Source organism: Lissotriton vulgaris, chromosome 2_1 (assembly GCF_964263255.1).
Source record: "Lissotriton vulgaris chromosome 2_1, aLisVul1.2, whole genome shotgun sequence".
In the NCBI taxonomy this organism is placed as follows: domain Eukaryota; kingdom Metazoa; phylum Chordata; class Amphibia; order Caudata; family Salamandridae; genus Lissotriton; species Lissotriton vulgaris.
In genome coordinates this window covers 614,897,641-614,922,729 of record NC_141687.1, presented here as the reverse complement: position 1 = coordinate 614,922,729, position 25,089 = coordinate 614,897,641, and the positions used below count along the sequence as shown (strand labels likewise).

The window sequence follows — 25,089 nt, the reverse complement described above, 5'->3', positions numbered from 1 at the left end:
GCTTATGGGGGTTTGGGTGTCTGATTTCTCCATGGTTCAGAGTGAGAAGGCTGGAATTGAGATGCAGTTTTTGATGTGGAACCAGTGATAGTTTCAAGAGTGTGATGAACCACGGTTGACAGGCTCATGTGGGAGATACTAAAATCAGTGAGTGATGTCTGCCTGAGCTTGCGAACCACAAACAAAAGGAGAGGTAGAGGCGGAAAAGCGAGGGGAAATATCCCTGACCAATTCATCCATTGGGCATTGCCTTTAGATAGAGTGTGTGGGAACCTGGAGGTGAAGTTTGGGCATTTTGAATTGTCCACTGTGGCGACCAGATCGATTTGTGGGAATCCCCATTCTTGAAAGTATGGAAGGAAAACCTGAGGATGAAGTTCCCACTCGTCCATCTTCAACAAAGCAGACTCCGTCATAGCACCGCACCTCTGAGACGTCATCAACAGCTCCCTCAACTCCGCCACCTTCCCGGAAGACTGGAAACACGCTGAACTCACCGCCCTTCTGAAGAAACCCACAGCGGACCCCACCGAACTCAAAAATTACCGCCCCATCTCGCTCCTTCCATTCCCGGCCAAAGTCATCGAGAAAGCTGTCAACAACCAACTCGCCGCCTTCCTCGAAGCCAACAAATCCCTCGACTCCTCACAATCTGGCTTCCGAGCAAAACACAGCACTGAGACCGCCCTCATCGCAGCAACAGACGACATTCGAACTCTACTGGACAATGGAGACACAGTCGCCCTCATCCTCCTCGACCTCTCTGCAGCATTTGACACAGTCTGCCACAGCACCCTTTTACAACGCCTCAATAACATCGGAATCCAAGGAAAAGCACTTGAATGGATCACCTCGTTCCTCACCGGAAGAACTCAGAAAGTCCGCCTCCCACCATTCAAGTCCGAGGCCACTGAAGTCATCTGTGGCGTACCACAAGGATCCTCACTCAGCCCCACCCTCTTCAACGTATACATGAGCCCCCTCGCGACCATCGCCCGCCAACACAACCTCAACATCATCTCTTACGCGGATGACACTCAACTAATCCTTTCTCTCACCAATGACCCCAGCACCGCCAAAACTAACCTACACGAAGGAATGAAAGAAGTTGCCGAATGGATGAAACAAAGCCGTCTGAAACTGAACTCAGACAAAACAGAAGTCCTCATCTTAGGTACATCCCCCTCAGCATGGGACGAATCCTGGTGGCCGGAAGCCCTCGGACAGGCACCCATCCCGACAGACAACGCACGGAACTTAGGCATCATACTGGACTCTTCACTCTCAATGAATAGACAAGTCAGCCCCGTATCCTCTTCCTGCTTCAACATTCTTCGCATGCTCAGAAAAACATTTCGCTGGATCCCCACCGAAACAAGGAAAACAGTCACCCATGCTCTGGTCACGAGCCGACTGGACTACGGAAACACCCTCTACGCAGGCATTACCGCTAAACTCCAGAAGAAACTCCAACGAATCCAAAACGCCTCAGCCAGGATCATATTAGACATCCCACGCAACGAACACATCTCCGGTCACCTTAAAGACCTCCACTGGCTACCCGTCAATAAGAGGATCACTTTCCGACTGCTAACTCACGCACACAAATCACTCTACGACATCGGACCAGAATGCCTCAACTCACGACTGTCCTTCTACACTCCCTCCCGCCAACTACGTTCTTCCAGCCAAGCCCTCGCCACTGTACCTCGCATCAACAAGACCACCATGGGCGGCAGATCCTTCTCATACCTGGCTGCTAAAACATGGAACTCACTCCCCGCTTACCTTCGCCTTACCCAGAACCACCTAGCATTCAGAAAGCTACTTAAAACGTGGATATTTGACAAGTAATCTTCCTCCACTCTCTAAGCGCCTTGGGACTCTCTGGGTATGTAGTGCGCTATATAAATTCTCTGACTTGACTTGACTTGACGTGTATTTGTTGCTGCATCCTGCTGAGGAGGTTGGCAATTTGCTTGTTCACTCCTGGGAGGTGCTCTGCCAGAAGATGAATTTTGGTAATGTTAAATGGTCTGAGAGAGGCGCAACAGTTGCAGACAGTGTCCTCCCCCTCCCCGTTTTTGTACATAGTCTGAACAGACAAAATGACAGCTAAGACAACTTTCCCTATGAGGTGAGACTGTATCTAGCACTGAAAGCTTCTCACAGCTAGAAGCGTTGATGTTGAGACTTTTGTGCTTGTTGTCTCACAGACCCTGAATTGTCAAATTGTGGAAATGGGCACCCCAACCTGTGAGAGATGCGTCCGTTGTTAGTACGTTCTGTGGAACAGGGTCGATGAAGGGCCACCCTTTTGATAACTTTTGTGTGTTCCACCACTGCAGAGAGCAATGGGTGCTGCTGTTTACCAACACTAGATCTGTTAGCACCATGGCTGCTTGAGATATCTATCTCCTGTGCTGGACCATAATGGAAATGGGTGTGGTCATGACGAGCTCAGCTTGTCATGAGCACCGAAGGCGTTAATTGACCCTGTGATTCCACCGACTTGCTAAGCATTCTTTTAGGGGACACGTGTAATCTTGCATGAGGCACTACTGCAATGCATGATGCCATAATTCCTAGCAGTTGAATGAAAGTCCTGACTGCTAGAAATAGGTTGGTCTGAAACCGAAGTAACAGAGTTTGAATATTTCTAATTCTGGCTGCATTGGGAGAGGTTAGAGCTGTGTAAGAGTTTAGAGTTGCTCCTAGACAGGACTGTATTTGTAGAGCTGAAGATGAGACTTTTGCCTATTGACTGTAAAACCTAAATGGTGGAGTAGGTCTAACGTAGTCTGAGTGTGTTGTATACACGTTTGGTGTGCGTTGGCTTTGACGAGTCAATTGTCTAGGTATGACAACACATGACTTTGTGGTCTTCTGAGATGAGCTGCCACTAGTGTGAACATAAAATCGCCTTGCTTTAGAAGGGGAAACACTTGTTGAAGCGTAACCATATGTAAATGTTCTGACAGTATGTACAGGTTTAACATTCTTAGGTCCATAATTGTTCTTAAGGAGCGTCTGATGAGTTTGTGAATAAGAGGCGGGATATTGGGAGGATTGCTGGTGAGCTCCAGGCAATAACCATGCTGGATAATGTCTAGTAGCCATTTGTCTGAGGTTATCGACACCAAATGGGGAAAAATTGTTGAAGTCTTCCCCAGACGGGTGTTAAATGATCGGCGGGAACTGTAGGTAAGTTACTGCTTTTCGGGGGAAGGGGAGTTATGTGTTGGCCTGCTCTAACCCCTACTCTTGAAATTGTTTCCTATGTACCCTCCTTTACAGAAACCTCTAAAAGGAGAGGGCTGTGTATTTGATTTGTAGGAGGAAGCATTAGGGTCTGAGGGTGTACTTTTGGACTCTCCCCTATAAAATGAGTGGCAATAGGAGCCTCGGTTTGATGAAGAGCTCCCATGGACTTCGCCATGTCTGAGTCCTTTTTCATTTTTTCTAAGGCCTCATCTACTTGAGGTCCAAATAGATGTAGTTTATTAAAAGGGGTATTTAAAATAGACAGCTGAACCGGAGGTTTAAAATCTGAAATTCTAAGCCAAGCAGGTCATTGTAGGAGAATGCTGGTGTTAATTCCCCTTGCTGCAGTGTCAGCCGCATATAAAGCACATCTAATGGAGGAATTAGATAGGAGTTTGCCTTCTTGTACTAACTCTTGTGCCTTCTTCTTCTACTCCTCTGGGAGGTATTGAAGTAGGTCTTCCATCCCATCCCAGTCTGCCCTGTCATACCTCGCTAGTAAGCCCTGCGTGTTGGCAATACACCAGTGGTTAGGGGCTTGAGCATCTACCCTTTTATCCGATGCAATTAATCAATTTAGACTCTTTGTCTGGGGGAGGTGCATCTACAGAGGCCTGTGAGTTTGCTCTCTTACAAGCATTATGGATATTAGTGAGTCTTAAGGTAACTGTTCCTTAACAAAAATGAGATCAAATAGTGGGGGTTTGTATTTTTTGTCAACCCTAGGTGTTAGAATGCGGGCACAAACAGGGTCCTTAAATATTTCTTCAGCAAGTCTCATCATGCCCTTTAACATAGGTAGACTCTTACTTGTCTTATGTGTACACCCTAGCGTCTCAAATACAAAGTCTTCTTCTAAAGACTCTTTGTATAATGTAAACCCATGATAGGCAGCTACTCTTGAATTTAGCTCTTAATAAGCTACATTATCATCGGGAGGGGATGGCTTTGCGAGGTACAAATATGGATCATTATCTATGGGTGGATCAATATCAGAGTCATCCCATGGACCTATCAGTAAATGCAGTGTAGGAGTCCCCTGAGGTGTTATGCATAAAGGATCTGAGCCTGGCAACTGTGGTAGTGATGAAGACTGTGGAGGTGGGGGGATTGTGGATTAGGATGAATAGGGCTTGTAGCCATGTCCATCTTTTTCTTGAGAGGAAGGAGTAGTTTCTTACCTTAACTCCATTTCTGTAGTAGAGGTATCTCGGTTATAGTCATAATCTTGTGAATCGTCCCGCCCATGTGCGTGGACCCCAGAGCAATCAAATAGTCTCTTAAGTTGTCTTCTTCTGCAGTTCTGCATAGACACTTAAGAGAAAATCAAAGACAAATAATGCAGCCTAAAACTACAAGGCTACATTGGCCAGCACTTCATCTTGAAGTGAAAAGGATAGCCAAATAATATTAAATTTAACACACTTTGTTAGGTTTCACACTCAGAAACTCCACTTCACAAAAATCTTTTGTAATGATAGAGAGGAACGGTTGGACAGACAAGCCCCATAGGCTGCCATTATGTGGCTGGAAAAGGGATAACGTGCCTTTAAGGAACTCTCCAGAGACCCTCGGTATCCCAGGATGCACAGCAAAGGCTTTTTACTTTAAATTTTTTTAGAAGGTGTATAAAGCCAGGCCTTTAGCATACAGTACATTATCTGTTCATCCACCGGGGAGGAGGACGGGCGCTTATAACTATAACAGAGATACCCCTGCTACAGAACTGGATTTCCAGGTAAGAAACTACTCCTTCTGTAGTAGGGGATCTCTGTGTATAGTCATAATCGTGTGAATAGAATGGCAAGCCCATCCCAACAAACCAAACCAGCGGTGGAGGAAACAGACAAAACCACTACTGTGCAAACAAATTTCTCAACGAAGCCTCCCCAAACTGAGCGTCTGCCCTGGCATCAGAGTCCAGGCAGTAGTGTTTGGCAAAGGTACGGACCGACTTCCAAGTGGCAGCCCTACAGATATCTGCTATGGGAACATTACGTAGCAAAGCTGTTGTAGTCGCTTTGCCCCTGGTGGAATGAGCCTTAGGCTTACTCCCTAAGATCTTGTTAGCCTTTTGGTAACATAACTGGATACAGGACACAATCCACAGAGAGATGGACTGTTTAGAGGTGGCAAGACCAGTCCTGACCGAACCATAATTGACAAACAATTGGTCTGACATACGAATGTCCTTGGTCTTATCTAAGTAGAATTTCAACACCCTTCTCACATCCAGGGAATGAAGGGACCTCTCCGCCGGAGAGGAAGGATGTTGAAAAAACATAGGTAAAGTTATCGTCTGATTAACATGGAAATCAGAAATTACTTTCGGAAGGAACTTAGGGTGAGTCCTCATGACAACTTTGGAAGCATGAAACACTGTATACGGCTCTTGACAACACAGAGCCTGAATCTCACTCACCCTGCGGACCGATGTTATAGCCACAAGGAAAGCCGTTTTTCAGGATAAATGCTGTAGGCTCAAAAGGTTCCTTCATCAACCTGGACAGCACCATATTCAAGTACTTTCTTCAATCCTTCCAAAAAATCATTAATTACAGGAATCTGGAAGAAGGATGTTTGTGAAGAGCATTTCCGGTACGCAGTCAATGCTGTGAGGTGAACCTTAATAGAATGAAAGGAATATGCTACTTACCAGTATGCATCTGTTCTTGGCAAGTAGGGCTGCTGACATTCATATCTGTGCATAGATCGCCGCCTAGTGTTGGGTCCGGATGATTGCACATTGTTGTCCTGGAAGAGTCTTCGAAGTATCACGAGATAGGTGGCTACTCCCCTGGACTACAGTGCGCATGGGCATCCTCTCCATCTTCAGATTGTTTTTCGCCATTGTGGCAGAGATGGAGTATGATACAGTAAGTGATGTCCATGCTTGAGATTAATTCTGAGTGCTACAGCTGCGACAGGCACCGGGGAGGAGGGCGGGCGATATGAATGTCAGCAGCCTTACATGCCAAGAACAGATGCATACTGGTAAGTAACATATTCCGTTCGAGGCATGTGGGCTGCTGAATTCATATCTGTGCATAAAATAAATAGCAGTCTCCTCCTTAGCGGTGGTTGCCCGTGCCAGCTGCAGCAGTCTGAAAAAGAGTCCTGAGAACAGCCTGTCCTACAGCAGCTTGCTGTTGGAGTGTACATCTACGCAGTAGTGTTTAGTAAATGTATGTATGGTGGACCATGTGGCTGCTCTACATATATCCTCTAGAGGAATGTTACCTAGGAAAGCCATGGATGCCCCTAACTTGCGTGTGGAATGCGCTCTTGGGGGAACTGTTAATGTGCGTTTAGCTTTTTGATAACAGATCTGTATGCACTTAATCCATCTGGCTATACCTGATTTGGAAATGGGGTTGCCTTTCTGCTGTGGAGAAAAGGCAACAAACAGTTGCTTAGTCTTTCTGAAATCTTTCGTCCTGTCTATGTAATACAGGAGAGCTCTTTTAACATCTAGATCTCGGTCTGCCGCTGAATCTGGATTTGTGAAGAATACAGGCAGTTCTATTGTTTGGTTAATGTGGAACTGTGATACCACCTTAGGCATAAATTTAGGGTTGGTACGTAGCACTACCCTATTAGCATGAATCTGTATGAAAGGCTCTTGAATAGTTAGGGCTTGAAGCTCACTAACTCTCCTTAGCGATGTGATCGCTACAGAAATTGTATCTCACAAGAGTGTAGAGGTTCAAAAGGTGGTTCCATCAGTCTGGTTAGAACTATGTTCAGATTCCAGAGAGGTGAAGGCGGGTGTCGGGGAGGAATTACTCTTTTGAGTCCCTCCATAAAAGCTTTAATGGCTGGCACTCTGAAAAGGGAAAGGTGCTGCCTGTTTTGAAGATAAGCTGCCATTGCAGCTAAATGTATCCGGATGGAACTATACGCCAGATTGCATCTGTGTAGATGTAACAAATAACATATAATGTTTTGAGTTGATGCATCTAGCAGATTTATGTTATTATTGGAACAATAAATGACAAATCGCTTCCATTTTGCCGCATAGCATGCCCTGGTTGTAGGTCTTCTTGCCTCCTTGATAATATTCATACAGTCAGGGGGGGAAGTTCAGGTAGCCAAACTCTATGACCTCAGGAGCCATATTGCAAGGCTCAACTGTTGCGGATCTGGGTGTGAGTCGCAGACGTTGTTGAGGCACCACGGAAAGTTCTAGGAACGTGGTGTACCATGCCTGCCTTGCCCATGTTGGAGCAACTAGGATGAGGGTCATTGAGTGCTGTTGCAGTTTGCGCGCCACTAGCGGTATGAGCAGTGCCGGAGGAAAAGCGTACGCAAATCTGCCTGCCTGACCAGTTCATTCATATCGCATTGCCCTGAGACTGCGGATGTGGGAACCTGGTTGCGAAAGTTTGGCATTTTGCGTTTTCCTTTGTGGCGCACAGGTCTATCTCTGGATGACCCCACTGCCGGAAATACGGTCGTAGCACCGAGGGATGTATCTCCCACTCGTGCATTTGATGGCTGTGCCTGCTGAGCAGATCCGCCATCTGGTTGTCCTTGCCTGGAGGTGTTCTGCCATGAGGAACATGTTTCTTTGAATGGCCCACTTCCACATGCTCTGAGCTAGGTGTGACAACTGTGGAGAGTGTGTCCCTCCCTGCTTCTGGATGTAGTACATGGCAGTCATGTTGTCCGTCCGGATCAGCACGACTTTGTTGCACAAATGCACTTTGAACGCCTTCATCACCATGAAGATTGCCATCAGTTCCAGCAGGTTGATGTGCATCTTCTTTTGCTGTGTCGTCCATAGTCCCTGCACTGTGTAATGGAGGACATGCGCTCCCCAGCCCTGGAGAGATGCGTCAGTCGTTAGCAATATTTGTGGTACAGGCTCATGGAACGGTCGTCCCCTGCAAAGGTTTTGTGTGTTCCACCAGAGAGTTGTATGCACGACCAGTCACCAACACTAGGTCTTTCAACTGTCCTTGAGCCTGGTTCCACTGTCGTGCTAAGCACCCCTGAAGCGGACGCATGTGTAGCCTCGCGTGAGGGACTATGAAGATGAAGGAGGCCATCATACCTATCAGCTGCATAAACACTTGCGCTGGGAGCGAGTGTTGGGGTCTGAATCTTTGAATCAGCAATTGCATGCTGTTGATTCTCGCTGAGTTTGGCTTTGCTTTTGCTACCAGAGTGTCTATTGTCGCTCCCAGGTATTGTTGTACATGTGCGGGTTGAAGATGAGACTTTGGATAATTCAGTGAAAAACCTAGACTGTGTAGGAGGTGAATTGTGCGGGACATGTGGCTGGCACATTGCTGGGCCGACTTTGCCTGGATAAGCCAGTCGTCCAAATAAGGATAGACATGGATGTGTTGTCTCCGAAGGTGCGCAGCTACTGTCGCCAAGCACTTGGTAAACACTCGGGGGGCTGTTGTGACCCCGAAAGGCAGGACCTTGAATTGGTAATGCAGGTTGTGTATGGTGAACCTGAGATATTTCCTGTAACCCGGGTGAATTGGAATGTGGAAATATGCGTCCTTCAGGTCTAGCGTTGCTAGGAAATCTCCCTGACTGAGCAATGGTAGAATTTGCTGCAAAGTGAGCATGTGAAAATGTTCTGACAAGATGTATTGGTTCAGGGCTCTGAGGTATAGTATGGGCCTGAGAGACACGTCCTTTTTTGGGATTAAGAAGTACAGCGAGTACACCCCTGTACCCTGTTGTTCTAAAGGCACGAGTTCTATTCCCCCTTTTTGCAGCATGCAGATGACCTCTTGCTGCAATAATTGCATGTGCTCTGCGGACATAGGACGGTGCCTTGGGGGTATGTTGGGTGGAGTGGAGGTCAGTTCTAGACAATAGCCGTATTGGATAAGCTGTCCCACCCACCTGTCTGTGGTAATGCCTTCCCAGACTGGCAGGAACTGCTGAAGTCTTCCCCCGACCGGTGTTACATGGTCTGGGGGCAGTGACAAGACGTCACTGTTTAGTGTTGGCGGAGGATCTGGCGTTATTATTTCCTCGTCCTCTGCCTTTGATGCTGTTGCCACGGTATCCACCCCTATTGTTCTTGTTATAGGTGGTCTGTGCGCCTCCTTTGTTGTATTGGGCTTGCTGTGATGCTTGACCTCTAGAGGCTCCCCCGTTACCGGAGCGACGAAAGGAACCTCCCCTGAACTGTTGTGACTGCAGAGCTCCCATGGATTTGGCTGTCTGTGTCTTTCTTAATTTTTTCTCGGATGGTGTCCACATAAGGACCAAATAAAAAATCAGGGTTAACAGGTTGATTTAGTAATGTGGTTTGAATCTCAGGCTTGAATCCAGTGATGCGTAACCAGGCATGCCTTCTGAGCATCACACTTGTATTGATGACCCTAGCTGCTGTGTCTGCTGCATCTAGCGCACATTTAATGGAAGCATTTGATATCAGTTCCCCTCCTGTATCAGCATTTCTGCTCCCTCCTTATAAGCATCAGGCAAGTGTTATAGTAGTTGCTCTAATGTGTCGTAATGAGTCCTATCATATCTGGCTAATAGGGCCTGTGTATTTGAAATCCTCCAAATATTTGCTGCTTGAGCCGCTACTCTTTTTCCAGAAGCTTCCAAGATTTTGGATTCTTTGTTCGGAGGAGGAGCATCACCACTTGTTTGAGAGTTCGCTCTTTTACAAGCATTTGCCACTACTAAGGAGTCCAATGGCAGCTGGTCTTTGATATACGTAGGGTCTACCGGCGCAGGCCGGTATTTCCTGTCAATTCTTGGGTTCACAACCCTTGCCCTTGTGGTTTCTTTGAAAATATCACTAGCGTGTTTAAGGACACCCTTCAGCATAGGCAATGTCTTTACTTATCTTTCTGAAGTTGAGAAAGTGTCAAACAAAAAGTCTTCCTCTATTGGGTCAGCATGCATTTCTACATCATGATTATTTGCTGCCCTTTCAATCAACGCGTTAAACGCAGCTGTATCTTCAGTTGGCGAGGTTTTGACCGAATAGGATTGAGTGTCAGGCGTGGTGTGTGGCTCACCCGGGTCAACAGGGTCAGTGCAGGGTTGAGACTCTTCTTGATCTGTGTCAATAGGATAATTAAATTCCTCCTCATTGTAGCCTTCCCCCACATCCTCATTAGTACGTGTAGGTGAATAGGTATATTCTTGTCCATAGGACTGCACAGGCTCAAAAAGAACAGGTGAGGTGGAAGAGTCCCTTTTCTTCTTGAGTGGGATCTTGTATGATTCCATAGGATTTTCTGGAATGATCTTTCTTTTGAGTCTGCCAGAATCCGAGTTGATGAACAGTTTCGATTGGTTATCATAGGAGGGCGCTCGGAACACAATGTCCTCTTCTATGGGCTGAGTCCTTTTTACTACTGACACCTTTTTGGTAGTTTTGATGCTTTGTTGTGGCTCGAACGCCTTAGGTTGTACGGTCGGGGGCAGGCCGAATTTTATCGGTGGCAGAAGCATTGGCGACGGACTGACCTTCTTCGAGGGTGGCGCCGTCTTCGATCCGACCGACTTCTGGCCTTGCGTCGACTCGAGCTCTTGGTGCGCAGCAGGCACGCTCTTTTGCTTTGACTTGACGTGCTCTTTTGAGCCGATCTTGGTCTTCGACTCGAAGGTCTAGACTACCAGTGGTTTGGAGGCTGAAAGCTTCGGATCAAGAGTCTTCTGAGCCTTGAGTCCCTTGTTAGTGTCGCTGTCTTTCGACGACTGCGTCAGTGCGACGTGCTTGACCTTAGTAACAGGCTTCGGCGCCCCGATCTTCGGGCCGACACCCCCTTGTGACCCCGAAGGGTCGATGACACTTCAGTTTGAATGGATCCGATGAATCCGAAGTCGTCGATCCGAGGACTGTCTTTAGCAGTTTCAGTTTCGGTTTTGATTTCACCATGGACTGTGGGTGGTCGACCGATGGCTCCTTAGATATATTCTTAGCCGGGCCTTGACGCGGGGCTATAGAATGTTGTTGAAGATCTTGGCTAAGGCCTTCCGGCGATGCCTCGACCTGAGTCTTTGAAAGTACAGTGTCATCACCGGCCCCTGCAACTGCGGTTGGGCCTTGCTCATCGCTCGAGTCGTCATCGACGGCTCCGATGGCCTGTGCGTCGTCTCCTACCTAGACGACGTCTTCATCATGGACGTAGTCTTCTTCTTTGTCTTCATCATAGGTAGAGTTCTGCTCCGAAGCGGGATCCGACTGTTGTTCAGGATCCTCCTCATAGACGCCCTCGTCGTCTTCAGCCTTGAAGATGTTCTCCGGGTCGGGCGCTGTTTTCTGCGCCGACTGTCTTGCGTCGAAGCCGAAGTGTTTTCTTTGACCTGAACCGAGAACAGGCCATGCAGCTGGCCTCGTCGTGGTCCGGAGAGAGGCATTTATTGCACACCGGGTGCACATCGATGTGAGGGTATTTTGAGTTGCAAACGGGGCATCGTTTGAACGGCTCCGTTCAATCGTCGATCGTTGATGGGGCCTTTGGTGTCGAAAAACGCAAGCGGCCTTCGACGTACAGCTCGAAGAACTGGAAAATACACACGGCACCGAACGAAAAGACAATACCGACGCCCCGAAGGCCTTTTGGCCTTGTGAAAAAGTTTTTTATATTGATTCCGAACTTGAGTTAAGAAAGTACATCCGAACCCAATGGCGGAAAAAAACAATCTGAGGATGGAGATGATGCCCAAGCACACTATAGTCCAGGGGAGGAGCCACCTATCTCGTGATACTTCGAAGACTCTTCCAGGACAACAATGTGCAATCATCCGGACCCAACACTAGGCGGCGATCTATGCACGGATATGAATTCAGCAGCCCACATGCCACGAACATTAAGGCCAGATTGAGCTAAATGCAAGAGGTATGGAAGGATGACATCTTCATTGCAGGAGGTAGGATCATAGTTCTTGGACATGCACCAGATGCAGAACCTCTTCCACTTGTAGGCGTAGGAAGTCCTTGTTGAATGTCTCTTAGCCTCCTTGAGTATTTCCATGCAATTGCAAGGCAAGTTCAAGTGTCCATACTGTATTATCTCAGGAGCCATGCCGCCAAACTCAACGATGAGAGGTTGGGGTTCTCATCTGGCCCCCGAACTTCGTGAGAAGGTCCCGCCGACATGGAAGCCGCAGATGGGGTTGGAGAAACCAGTGGAGCAGGTCCGCGAACCACCACTGTCAAGGCCACTCCGGAGCGAGAAGGATCATTCGTGCTCTGAACTGAGACAGCTTGATGAGTACTGCCGGAATCAGGGGAATGGGTGGAAAAGCGTACAGAAAGCTGTTCGACCAGCTGATCCATAGCGCATTCCCCAGAGTTCCGGGTTGGTAAAACCTGGAGGCGAAGTCTGGGCATTTTCTGTTTTAAACCGTGGCGAACAGATCTATTTCTAGAGTGCCCCATCTTTCGAAGAGGTTTCCTTGCACTTCGTTGTTTAGGACCCACTCGTGGTTTTCCTGGACCAGCCTGCTGAGAGCTTCTGCCTGAGCATTCTGCACACCTGGTAGATGGGTAGCCATCACAGCCAGTCCTCTAGCTAGCTGCCAGTGCCAGATCGCCTGTGCTTCTTGGGACAGTGTGCGCGATCTCTAGCCCCCCTACTAATACATTGTGGTTGTCTTGTCCGTCTGTACAAGCAGGGAGTTGGTCTGGAAGGACGGATGAAAGGCTTTCAGCGCCAAATGAACAGCTCTGAGTTCCATAAAATTGATGTGGTACGTGGACTCCGCCCGGGACCACGTTCCTTGTATCTGTAGATGGTCTGAATGCGCTCCCCAGCCGTGGAGAGAAGCATCCGTTACAATAGTCTGTGTGGGAATGTCCTTGTGGAACGGAACCCCCTTGAGGAGATTCTCTGCTGAACACCACCATCTCAGGGACTGTTGAGCATATAGAGACAGTTGGATCCTGTCGTCCCAGCTTCCTCGTTTCTGGTCCCATTGATCCTCCACACATTCCTGCAGCGGTCTCATGTAGAGGCGTGCATGTGGTGTGAGGAAGATGCAAGAGGCCATCGACCCCAGGAGAGAAGACACTCACTGTCATTGATGGAACAGACATGAGAGCCTAAGGATCGATAAGCGTCGCTCCTCCGAAGGGCACACGCTTGCTCTGAGAGTATTGATGGAGGCTCCCAAGTACTGCAGGCACTAAACAGGAGTCGGGACGAACTTGGACATGTTGATGTGCAACCCCAGCTGGTTCAACAGAACGGCTGTCCTGTTGAAATGCAATTGCGCTTCCTGGAAGGTGGAGGCTTTGATCAACCAGTCGTCCAGGTACGGGTAGACAAACACCTTGTTTTTTCTCAGGTGCGCTGCCACCACTGCCATGCATTTTGAAAAAAGGCCTGGGTGCAGACTTCAGTCCAAACTGTAGTACGCTGTATTGATAGGGATTGGTGCCAACCAGGAAGTGCAGGAACTTCCGGTATTTCCGTGCAATGGGCACATGGAAGTACGATTCTGCAGGTCTATTGCGCAAAGCCATTCTCCTCTTTGCAGCGGAGGATAAATTTGGTGCAAGGACAGCATGCGAAATCTCTCCCTGAGAATCCATTTGTTTACTTGTCGCAAATCCAGAATGGGCATGAGCTAGTTTTTTTCCTTTTTGCGTACCAGAAAGAACCTTGAGTATAGACCCTTTCCCCATTGAGACAGAGGGACATCTTCTATCGCTCTTTTTCTTAACAGGGCATCGGCCTCGCTTGACGTTAGCGCAGCTGGAATTGCGAACGAACCGGTGGAATAGCTGGAGGAGGGCTGACAAACTGAAGACTGTATCCATTGCAAACAATATTCAGCACCCACTTGTCCCGGGTAATTTTTCTCCACTCTGCCAAGTAATACTGTATGCTTCCCCCCACCGGAGCGGGTAACGGACGAGGGGGAAGTAACTCCTCAGGGCTTAGACATGGCAGGGCCCTTATTTGCAGAGGAGGCCTGCTGGCCGACTCTGCCCCTTCGATGTTTCTGGAACGGTTGGCGCTGGTATTGCTATACCTATGAGCAGCCATGAGCGAGACGTCTGCCGCCGTACTGATGACCTGATTCGAGACCATCATGCCCTCATTCAAGATCTCCTGGAAGTTTTATAACTATGCTGTCATTGTTTTTTACGGCACATAGAGCTTCCTTTTCCTGCTTACTCATGTTGTATGGAACATACTGACGGCTGGCAAGTGCATTGTCAATATCGCGTTGAACCACTTGTTCAAATGCAATTATTTTGTGATCTAGTAGATGGACCGGGGGGTTAAATTTAGAAGGTGGTCTTAGGCCACTGCCGGAAAAAAACGGATTGTAGGGAGTCTTAAAAAAATAGTGTTTTAATCGCACCTTTCTGAAGAACTGGTGTAGCTCGATTTTCAAATTAAAGTTGTTAGGCATTGATGTAGGGACAAAAGATAGACCCTTGGATAAAACGTCCTGTTCTACAGGAGTAAGCTCATGGTCAGACAAGTTAATGACAGGGTTATCTTTGTGATGAACTACCATCTGTAATGTTTCTGGCGTGTTCGAATTTCTCCGTGGTATTCCTGCTGGTTCTGGGGTGGCTTCTTCCCTCTCCCTGTTCCCTGATTCCAGGTGACACCATGTCCTCCCCTGGGCCTGCCCCAGGGGCGACCTCTTCCACGAGGACTCCACCATTGGTCCTGACCTAAATAAGGTTGATGTTCAGAGTAATTCTGGGCAAAGTTATTGGAGGGTCCACCCGTACTGGTGCTCGGTCGTTCTGAGTCACTGTCCGAACTGCTACCAAAAGATGAACCTGAGAAGGGGTTATATATCTTTTAGCCCCCTCTGCCCCTACTAGAGAGGCCCCCTCTTTAGTCTCTTACGTAGTTCCCCTCTTGGAGATACCGATAGGTGTTCTTTTTTATCATATATTTGAATGTCCCTAGTGACCTTGTCGAGCTTGGTCCCCTGAGTATAGATGTCAAACTCTCGGATAGTTTTTTCTAATCTTTCCAGGGCCTCTTTTGCATTGACCAACGCTTTATCATCAATAATCTATTTTCTCAGGTCGGCTATTTCCCTAGTTAAACGCTCTACCTCCTCTAATGCTGTTTCGATGCCCAAGACCATCCAATGTCTTGAGCAGGTGTTTGACGCAAAGCTAACATTTTCTTTAAACTTTGGATTCTCTAGGAAAATAGCTGGCTCATTTCGAACCTGTAGACCAGTTGGGAAAATGTTGGCCCTTAGATATTTTGCTAATGTGTGGCCATTTAGACAAGTTCTTATAAGCTTTTTTTCTAGGCGTTCCAATTCCAATATTTTGCTATTCAAAGACAAGTCACTACTAGTAGTCATGTCCGTCAAGAAAGTGCCTCCTCCCTCTTCCTGAAGGAGTTTGTCTATGTAATCTTCGGTGTATGTTAGAGTTTCCTTATCAAACATTATTCAATATTGTAATCAAAACAGGAGAAATCATACAACAAAACAATATTTCAACAATACATACAATGAAAACAGAAACAACCCTCGCAGACAAACTGCATTAAGGTAACCATTAATAGAAATGGGGTAACCCACTGGGTCTAGGACCTGGGTATTGATCAGTATTGAAAAAACAATGGTCCAAAGACTAATATTTTGCGATGTCGCAGTTAGTCAAACTTTTTATAATTCAAAAAGTGGAATAGTCTCACAAAACAACAGCCAAAAGGACAAAATCCAGTGGTGATTTATTCATTTTCTACCACTATTATGCAATATAAATAACTTATACATTGTATATAGGCCTTCACTACATGCATTCAGAAAGGGTAAATACATCCGAGACTACCTGGTAAAATCTCTTTTACTTTCACCACAAGCCAGTCAAACCACACTGTGGGGCCTTACACCGGTGCTGGGACATACAAAATGTGGTGGATGTAAGGCTTGTCCACTCACTTTAGAATGTAATAGTTTCACACACAATGACGTGAGTTATACTCTTAAGAACCACAGCAACTGTAACACCACAGGGGTGATCTATACCATCAAGTGCCCCTGTGGATTTCTATATGTTGGACAGACGATCCAAAAGATAAAATGTCGCATTCTCCAACATACCAGCATAATACGCTGTAAAACACAGGGGGCACCTTTAGTGGATCATTTCACCAGATTTGACCATGACCCTAACAGTTTCCAATGGTGGGTTATTGAGAAAGTGAGAGCTAACCCCAGAGGAGGAGATTTGGGTGCTATTTTGAACAAAAGAGAGTGTATGTGGATACACCTTTTGGACACTGTACAGTCGGGGTTGAACGAAATGGAGGAAATCAATAGACAAGTGTCTCGTCTGATTGTATAGTCTTCAGCAGTCACACTGTTGATCACAGATGTACTATATTGTATGCGGATCTGATATTGTAACAATTTGTTGAATTTCTCTGTAATTCTGTTTTGTTTTTAAGTTTCTTGTGAAGTATACCATATGACAATATTTGCATATCATATTTGTATTGAGGATCAGAGAACATTCTAACATATGCCCCAGCACACCAGACACAGATTTAGAACTAAGGAACAATGGAATCCATGAAAGACCATAACAGTATAAATGCCCAACACAGCTTTAAAAGGCTCTTGAACAACTTCTAAGGGCCTTCCAAGATAGCGGTAATCCAAACTCCACAATAATAGCGGAATGTCCCTTGTGTATGTTGATACACTTCTAAACAACCCTCTGATTGAGACTGTGTTTACATCCTAAAATATGTATTTCATGAAGTTTGTTTGTTTGGTCAAAGTTAATATTATCCGACAGGGAATATGGTGAGTAATATCTAATAGGACCTCTAATATGCCGAATTTAACCAATATAAGATGGCTCCCATACTCCACAATAATAGCGGAATGTCCCCTGTTTATGTCGACACTTCAAAAACAACCCTCCGATTGAGACGGTGTTTACATCCTAAAATATGTATTTTATGAAGTTTGTTTGTTTGGTCAAAGTTAATACTATCCGACAAGGAATATGGTTAGTAATACCCAACATGACCTCTAATATGCCGAATTTAACCACTCTAAGATGGCGGTGATGCCGGTTACAATCTTTCCGCCATGCTCGAGTCCTCTGTTTATGTCGGACGACTCCTATGTAGTCCTCTGAGTGTTGACAGTATCTCGATCCGGCTCGAGGTACGAGACGCGAAAAACTTTGCCTGATATGTCACGAACGAGTTAGGTAAGCGCTAATACACCGTCGCTTATAATAATGGGAATTCTGGACATTACAATGAATTCTTACCAGGGTGCGTCTTTTCCCGTTTTTTCAGCGTTCATCACTTTTGGAGTTAGAGAATTCATTTCTCGAAGGGTCACTCAGAATCTAATGCCCCTCGACTTCTTATGAAACTAGGTAAGCTTCAACAAATGGCCAGACGTAAATCGGTCAATACATTTTGAGACCCTGTCATAGTGATACCAAGCCTGGGTTTTTCTTTATAGCGATGGCACCTTAAATATGAATTGCGTGGAACATCAAGTTGTCAAAGAGAAGGAGGCTTAGACTATCCCATAACATCACAGTATACAGGTAAAATCTTGGCATTTTCCAGTTAGTGTGATCATTGTTCCAGAGAATCTGAGTCTGGTTACCCTATTGTGTTCACTTCTTCTATAGGGTTTCACTACATGTTGAATTTTTAGAGTGAATCCTTCTGATGGCATACAACCTTGAAGGTAAATCTCTCATCTTTCTTTACCTAAAGTATGAATTGCGTTTTTATCTCAGGTCCTCAATAGAATGTATTGTCTGCTAGGAGGACCGTTTCATTAATTGAATATTACACTAGGAGAATCAAATTAGGATCACCATCAACGTCAGGGTAAGCAATTGACCCCCGTTTTTTCAATTTGACTTAGTTTCCGTACTATCAACAGCCTATTTAGACTATTTCTTTATTTTATAGGGTCATCCAATGATATATGGTTGCCCGCCCTAGTCCTGATGAAGACTCGCACGGCCCAGGCTTAATTCACCGTGAGGCCTGAAGTCGAGTCGAAACGTCGACGCTCTTTTGATATTCGACCTGGACCTATACACTATACCCTTTTGTGCACCATAATTACCAGATATATAGGTTCTGTAATGATTTATAATTATGGATGAATTGAATTAGGGCAGGTCTCAATATAGGGACGATTATTGATCCTTTTGTATAAATGATAAACTGTGTTTTTATGTCACAATCTTTGCATTCTTATCACTGAGCACTACTACATCTTTCTCTCAGTGCACGCTCCCCTTGGGGAAACCATGATGACCTATATACAATGTATAAGTTATTTATATTGCATAATAGTGGTAGAAAATGAATAAATCACCACTGGATTTTGTCATTTTGGCTGTTTTGTGAGACTATTCCACTTTTTGAATTATAAAAAGTATGACTAACTGCGACATCGCAAAATATTAGTCTTTGGACCATTGTTTTTTCAATACTGTTCAACATCCAGGTCCTAGACCTAGTGGGTTACCCCATTTCTATTAATGGTTCATCGAGGTGGCAGCTGTACCCACAGACCTTCCTCCCTGCCGAATCCATTTGATGGCTCTTCTCGTCAGGAGGGACCGTAGATGAAGGGGCGGTAGAATGCTGCTTCTTGGCCGCTGTCACAACAACAGAATCCGGTACTTGGTCCGATATTAAAAACGCCGGATCCGAGGCCGGTGGCCTGTATTTCTTCTGGAGCCGTGATGGCGCCGACTTCCCCATGGCCGGTGTCAGAAACCGCTCCAAGGCCAGTTCCTTCAGTCCTGGTACCAAAGGCAGCAAAGGGCGAGAGAGATGTCTGCGCTGCAATGTTTCAAAGTTCACCGAGGTTGAAGGAGTGGGTTTCGTCAATGTGATCCCTAGCTTTGCTGCCCCCCTCAGCAGCACCTACTGAAAAGTCACAATTTCATCCACTGGTGACACTCTCATAGGGGGAGAGTCCAATAAAGTGGGAGAGTATCTCCTTTCACTGGATGAGTCCGTGTATCTGGACCGTCACCTGTCCCTCCTTCGACGATGACGAGACCTCGTTGAGGATCTACGTTTACTGCGAGACCAATGTCTCCCTCTGTACCTTGACCTCGGTTTTCTGAGCCTTGCCGGAATCACCGGCACAGGAGGTTGCGGCAATGGAAGAGGCTAAACTGGAACCAAAGGCTGTGGAGGCCGAGGTGGTGGTGGAGGAGGTCGACGCGGTGGCGGAGGAGGAGGCGGCGGTGGCGAAGGAGGAGGAGGCGGCGGAGGAATCTGCTGCGGAAGAGCAAAAGGTGTAGGCATCCTGGGCCTTGAGGGCGAATAGGTCCGGGAATTATCAGAGTCCGGTGAACTACGAACTCTCCTCTTCTTCCGAGCAGGCCTCGGGGAGGATGCTTTGGAGGCAGACCTCTCTGAGGGCGAACCCGGTGCCGCCGCGACCGGGGACTAGCCGATGATGAGGAAACTCACCACAGATGCCTAAGACACTGTCCTGGGCCTTGACTTTCTCCTTGACGTCGACTTATCCCTCCTCGACATCGACCTCTTTGATGTCGCTCTTCTAGACGTCGCTCTTCTAGACGTCGATCTTCTTGACGTCGACAAACTCCTCGACGTCGAACGTCCTCGCCTGGACATCGATTTTTCTCTCCTCGACGTCGAATGTCTCGTCGACGTTGATGGCGAACGGCAGTGTCGCCTCGACGGCGAGCGCCTGCTTCTTCGGGACTCATCACGACGGCGAAAGTTTGCCGACGCAGGTGTTGTCCTCGACGGCGACCTCGTCCGAGGTCTCTACGTCCTACCTCTCGACGGCAAACGGCGACGTTGCTTCGACCCAGACCTCTGGGTCGACGGGGAGCAGATGGTAGTTATACCTCTCGACGCCAAAGCCATCGACGTAGACCGGGACCTTTTCAGGGCCTTTATTTGACTGGGGAGCCTCCCAGAGGACAATGCACGGGCCGAGGATGATGACAGAGTACCTCCATGCCCAGAAGTGCCACCTGGTTCCTGATGTCTCCTCTGCTCCAGGCCTCGGAGACTAATCTTCTCCCTGTCAGGCAGGGTCCTCCTGGAGAAAGAGTGAGCGATATCACAGGAGTCAGGGACATGGGTAGAAGGGAGACAGAGTATGCACACTGTGTGGGGGTCAGATTTAGCCTTCTTCCTACCACACTCGGGGCACCTGTCGAATAAAACTGGCATTTCAACAATAAAGAGGTGGTAAAACTGGGTGAAAAACACAGCAACTGGAAGAGGAAGACCCCAGACGTTGAGTTAAACACTCAAAACACTGGAAAAGCTCCAAAAATTGAAGTTATACCAAGAAAGGTAGAGCTCAATGCTCCAGGGTCCTGTTAGCAGGAGCCAGAAAAAATAACAAAGTAAAAGGCCTTTGGCTGTGCATCCTGGGATACCGAGGGACTCTGGAGAGTTCTTTAATGGCACGGTATCCCTTTTCCAGACACATAATGGCAGCCTATGTGGCTTGTCTGCCAACCCTTCCTCTCTATCATTACAAAGGATTTTGGTGAAGGGGAGTTTCTCAGAGTGTGAAATCTATCAAAGTGTAATAAATTTAATATTATTTGGCTATCCTTTTCCCTTCAAGATGAAGTGCTGGCCAATGTAGCGTTTTAGTTTTAGGCTGCATTATTTGTCTTTGATTTTCTGTTAAGTGTCTATGCAGGACTGCAGAAGAAGACAACTTAAGAGACTATTTGATTGCTACGGGGTCCACGCACATGGGCGGGACTATTCACAAGATTATGACTATACACAGAGGACCGAGTGGGCGACCACACCCGCAGCAAAACAGTGACACCGAGCACCAGTGCTCAGGGAGTCTAATAACAAACCTGTCTAGTAAAACCCTAAGCCCAACGGAAGAAAAAGTCCTAGAAAGAGGACTAGGCTTTTTCCCCACAGCTAGACCGGACAAATTTAAACTCTATTGTGAGTTGTCAGAATTTTTTAGGGAACTGAAATTGAAAGCTTTCTTTGAGGCCAGAACAGAAACGGACAATGAATCTCCTGTCTTTGACACCAACTTTAGACTAAAATCTACTTTTGTTCCACCACCTCACACCATCCCCGCAGAAATAACCGCTTTTGAACAGGCGGTTTTCAATGATATGGAATCCTTGCCTCTAACAATACCGTTCAAAAATTTCTCTGCTCTAGAATTTCAAGCATTAGAGAAACTGAAAAAGGATAAAGAAATAACAATCAAGCCAGCGGACAAAGGAGGGGGTATAGTAATCCAAAATACCCCAGAGTATGACAATGCATGCCGCATTCTATTGAATAACAGAACCAACTATACACCGCTCACTACAGCCCCTACACCGGAACTAAAGGCACGCATCCACAGTCTTGTCAAGGATGCAGAGGAAAATGACCAGATCTCTAAACATGAAGCGGCCTTCCTTATGGCAGGTGAGAATACCATCCCCTACTTTTATACCCTGCCAAAAACACACAAGAACATTAATCCACCACCGGGACGACCGATAGTCTCCGGCATCGGTTCTGTTCTTGAACCCCTTTCAACCTTCTGCGATCACTACCTCAAACCTTTGGTACAGAACACATCTACGTACCTGAAGGATACTAAGAATCTACTACAACTGCTTGGACAAGTCACCTTTGCAGAAGACTATCATTTTAGTTACACTTGACATAGAGAGTCTTTATACAAGCATTCCCCAGGATGACACCCTCAGAGTCATGGAAAGAGCTTTAGACTCTATTAAGTGGAATTACAAAACACCTAAGGAATTCATAGTCCAATGTGACACAATGGCTTTAAAAGAGAATTACTTCGAATACCAAGGAGAACTCTACTTACAAAGCACAGGTACTTCGATGGGCAGTACTTTTGCTTCTAGCATAGCTGGACTCTAAGTTCATGATTTTGAGATGAGACATATCCTGCCTAATGATAACCCTTTCCACTCTTCCATAAAATTATGGAAAAGGTATATTGATGATATCCTGCTGATCTGGAAGGATGACGAGACGAACCTTGAACAATTCTTAGCCTGGATCAACACTCGAGACCCCTACTTGAAATTTACCAACCACTCCAGCAAAAAATCAGTGGTATTTCTAGATGTCATCATCACAGTAAGTGGGACTGGACTAACAACAAAAACACACTACAAACCCACAGCTAAAAACAACCTGTTGGATTTCTCGAGCTTCCACCCGAGACCTTTGAGGGAGAACCTACCCTACGGCCAATACCTTAGGATACGGAGGAATTGTACTGACATTAAGGACTACAAGACCCAAGCCTCAGACCTCACTGAAAGATTAAAGTCTCCTGGTTACCCGACTAAAATCTTGGAGAAAGGAAACAAACGTGCTAGAAACCAACCGCGGGAGGCCCTCCTGGAAGATACTGTTAAGGAATCCTCTGATATACCCCTAACGTGTGTGATCACATATAGCTCTATCTCAGATGCCATGAAAAAAATCAGTGAACAAACACTGGTAAATCATAACAAGCAACAAGAGAACCTGGGAGAAACCCCTCTTCTCTTTTAAAAAGGGTATAAGCTTGAAAGATTCCTTGGTACACACACGCCCAAAAACGGATATGTCCAATTCCGTCAATGTGAGGTCCGTCACCAATGCATGGGGCCTACCCCCGCCGTGACTGGACATTTTCCTTGCGCAAAGTGCAGTGTATGTCATTTAACAACACACACCAAACAACGCTTACTGGAAACAGGAAAAATATGGATACAGAGGACACACACCAACTGTAACTCGACTGTTGTCTACCTGATAACATGCCCCTGTCTGAAGAGATATATAGGAATGACAGCACGTAAGGTGAAACAGCGGATCTGAGAGCACCGTAGTAACATCAGGTGCCGCAAGTCAACAACTAAGATGAGTGAACATTTCCTCCAACAAAACCACACACCAAATGATCTCCGCTGGACAATAATTGAGCAGATCACCACGGAAAGAAATACTACGAACATTCTTTTCGAGAAAGAACAACGATGGGTGTACAGACTGGGAACCCACATCAATGGGCTGAATGACCAAATATCTTGGCCTTCAGTCCTAAGACATTGACGAATTCCATATGTGGACCTGTGTTCCACTGTACTTTGTACTTTTTGCTGCTCAATGCTCGTCTCCTATTAAGTGATTCTCTAATCTTTTTATCCATGAGACCTGCCTTTTCCTTAGTGATTAATGCACGACGTGGAGATGTTCAGTACATTTTCCATTGATTTATTATGAACACTGAGTGGGTGATTAAACCAACCAACACCAATACTGCCCTTTTTTTCCCCACTCCTTTGAAAATGCCTGATCTAGTACCTTTTGCCGTAGTTCCGGTCTCCTTTTGTTTTTTTTTAATCAATGTCTATGTGTTTACTATAACACAACAACATAATCCTTCCCACTCCCTATTCCGCGCTACTATATTGGGGTTATGGGGATTAAAAGGCTATACTTGGCTGCCCGATTAAATTCTGCCTGTACAAGTTACTCTTCGGTAACGAGGACAACCACGCTCCACTCCACTGAGAGATACAAGTTACAAGCTTTATGTAGGCTGGTGCGAAGATACTTGGAGTGGCACCAAGGATAAAATTGAAACGGAGTCTGTTCCATCGGCTGACTGCTGGACTGACGCGGCTAGGCCCGAAGGTCGCACAAAAGGTTTTTGGACAAAGATGGAGAGTTTTCTATTGGATAGGCGGAGAATAGGCAAATGCGTACGATAACAATACCATCGAGGGTACAGTGAATTGGGCACCGAGGGGACCAGAAGGACGGTTTTTATACTGGAGAGCAGCAATACATTTCCGAACCTGATGGTGGAAAGAAAACAATCTAACAATGGAGTTGATGCCCATGCACACTATCACCGAAAGGAGGAGTTATTTTACCTCATGACTGTAAAAGACTTCTTTGAAGAAAAACAACTTGCCAACATCCGGATCCAACACTAGATGGCAGGAGTATGCAAAGCATGTGTATCTACAGCACACATGCCTTGGAACAAAGGACTCAATTTATAACAAAGTTCTTGCTATCAAAATGTACATAAAAATACAACTTATTTTCCTAGATTGGTCTCTGACTTATTCTTGAGTGTGTATCTCACTTAGTGCCTCTAGGAGTACAAGAAATGCTTAGCACTATCCTGTGATAAGGCTAAACTGTTCGCCCACAACACCACAAAAGAGGGCATTTAGTGTTATAATTTTTGTCTCTATAACCAATAACAGTTGCCTGGACTCTTTACACAGTGTACCTTTTTTTTGTTCACTATATAAAAAGCCAACTTCCTACTGTTCCACATGGCCAAAAAAGACCCTTTTAAGTCAGATTTGTCATTGTAGGCAGTCAGATTAGTCCAGCATATGTTAGCTGGCAGTATTATTAACCCGCAGCAATCGGTTTGAAATGTATTAAGAAGCGAAAATTAGATTTATGGGGCGACTCCCTCATACAACGTGGTAGCAAATGAGAGAAAGTCTCTGAAAGGAACGTTCTAGAGGATTTTGCAATATGACTGGTTGGAATTTGGTGTCTTTTCAAAGATAAGGATATGTTACTAAAGTGAAGGATATATAGCCTTTCTAAGGTATATTTAGTATTACACTGCTTTTCTAGCTTTACCGTGGGACTCCCACTTCGACAACGGGGAAAAATTCAAGCATGTAAATCTATAAAAGATTCAACACTGGAGAATTCCATATTGAATGCACCCAGAAAGCTAGAGGTACATTGATATGCAGTGCATCTACAAAAAAAACCTCACTTATAACGATATCAACCAAACAAAATTTCCTTTCTGCTCTTTCCTCCTCCACCTACCATTACTACAGTTCGTTGTCCC

At 46.1% G+C, this 25,089-nt stretch overlaps 1 protein-coding gene across 3 annotated transcripts in view; it reads right to left on the bottom strand.

The window, feature by feature from the left end:
• Window positions 1-25,089, bottom strand: part of TXLNA (taxilin alpha) — a 174,214-nt gene that overhangs the window by 39,118 nt on the left and 110,007 nt on the right. The window lies entirely within an intron of this gene.